This window comes from Tiliqua scincoides, chromosome 1, assembly GCF_035046505.1.
Source record: "Tiliqua scincoides isolate rTilSci1 chromosome 1, rTilSci1.hap2, whole genome shotgun sequence".
NCBI lineage: Eukaryota > Metazoa > Chordata > Lepidosauria > Squamata > Scincidae > Tiliqua > Tiliqua scincoides.
Window position 1 is genome coordinate 313,588,143 of NC_089821.1, and position 2,043 is coordinate 313,590,185.

Sequence of the window (2,043 nt, forward strand, 5' to 3'; positions counted from 1 at the left end):
CTATGGCCTGATCCAGTAGGACTGTTCTTATGTTCTTAACTACAATTCCCAGGAAGCCTTGCAGGTCTCTTGTTATCTGGTGTGCTCCCTGGGGCATTTGGTGGGCTGCTGTGAGATACAGGAAGCTGGACTAGATGGGGCTATGGCCTGATCCAGTGGGGCTGTTCTTATGTTCTTAACTACAATTCCCAGGAAGCCTTGCAGGTCGCTTGTTGTCTGGTGTGCTCCCTGGGGCATTTGGTGGGCTGCTGTGAGATACAGGAAGCTGGACTAGACGGGCCTATGGCCTGATCCAGCGGGGCTGTTCTTATGTTCTTAACTACAATTCCCAGGAAGCCTTGCAGGTCTCGTTATCAGGTGTGCTCCCTGGGGCATTTGGTGGGCCGCTGTGAGATACAGGAAGCTGGACTAGATGGGCCTATGGCCTGATCCAGTAGGACTGTTCTTATGTTCTTAACTACAATTCCCAGGAAGCCTTGCAGGTCTCTTGTTATCTGGTGTGCTCCCTGGGGCATTTGCTGGGTCGCTGTGAGATACAGGAAGCTGGACTAGATGGGCCTCTGGCCTGATCCAGCGGGGCTGTTCTTATGTTCTTAACTACAATTCCCAGGAAGCCTTGCAGGTCTCTTGTTGTCTGGTGTGCTCCCTGGGGCATTTGGTGGGCTGCTGTGAGATACAGGAAGCTGGACTAGATGGGCCTCTGGCCTGCTCCAGTGGGGCTGTTCTTATGTTCTTATGGCTATCAGCCCTTGAGGGACCCGCCCACCTCCTTCGGCAGGGAGTTGCCTCAGCTCCTGCTAGAGCCGTCCATCAATACTACTTGTGGCTGTGAATTCCAGAAGTCAGTCATGTGCCATGTTCAAGAGGACTTTCATTTGTCCGGGGAGTCTGTTTCCTGCGCAGGCCGTGCTTTCCAGTGCTCTGAAAGGAGCATTTTGTCTTCTGCCCGTGTCACTTCATCAGCAGCTATCCCATCCAGCTTCTCTGTGCTTGAGAATCCCATTCCCTTTCACTTCTCTTCTTTTGGGGAGGTGCACACCCCTTGACCCACAGCTTCCCACACCTTTTCCAGCTCTTTGCAATCAAAAATACCAGGCACCCCTTGCTATGCCCTGAATATGACTGGTCCAGAGTTGGAATGATGAAGAGGAATCTTAGGACTAGTGCAGAATATTACCAGTCAGGGAGCAGCACTGATTCAAAATTGATTCCCCCCCCCCCCAAGTGATTTCTGTCTCCACGGCTATTTGTGGAATCCTTTCTCAAAGGAAAACATGTTGTGATATTTAGAAACAGTCATATCAGTCAAAAAGCTTTCTTTAAAAATAAATCTGCATAACACTTTTCTTATAAATACCCTGCATTTGAATATTGAGCAGCCTTCCAGGTCTAGTGCATTGAATCAAACTATTGGGGGTGGGGAAACGATATAAATATGTATTTAACCACTTGGTTAGAGAGTGTACGTGGCAGGGAGGGAGTTTTGGTCTGCGCGCGTCTTAAATTTTAAATGTGGATTAAGCATTGCCTAAAGAAGGATGTAGCATATCATTATTCCTGTGCATTGAAGAGAAGAAGCACAGAGTTATAGAAGGTGTAAGAGAAAGACAGAAATAAAACGAGAGCAAAAGTGTAAAAGGCAGATGAGCAGAACTGGCTTACAGCAACTGTTACCCTGCACATGCCCGATCTCGTCTGATCTTGGAAGCTAAGCAGGGTCAGGCCTGGTTAGTGCTCGGATGGGAGACCGCCTGGGAATCCCGGGTGCTGTAGGCTTATACCACAGTCTTTCCAGACTGAAGGTTGCCAACCAGAGCTGACTTGTTGAAGATGCATCTGCTTCCAGACACTGCTTCCATGACCCCTGGTCTTTCATCTGTATGCAGCAGCACAGTGCAGAGTGCTGTCCCTCTCAGAGTAAAATCCTTTACATGTCTACTCAGAAGCAAGTACCAATAAGTTCAATGGGACTGATTCCCAGGTAAGTGTGGATAGGATTGCAGCCTCATTTGCACATCTAAAACTGCTTGCCCGTTGTGACCA

The 2,043-nt window shown here is 48.8% G+C and overlaps 1 pseudogene; it reads left to right on the plus strand.

Annotated features, from left to right (window-relative positions):
* The first annotated feature begins 1,656 nt into the window (after window positions 1–1,656).
* On the plus strand, window positions 1,657–1,776 carry LOC136637730 (5S ribosomal RNA; annotated as a pseudogene).
* Window positions 1,777–2,043: the final 267 nt, after the last annotated feature.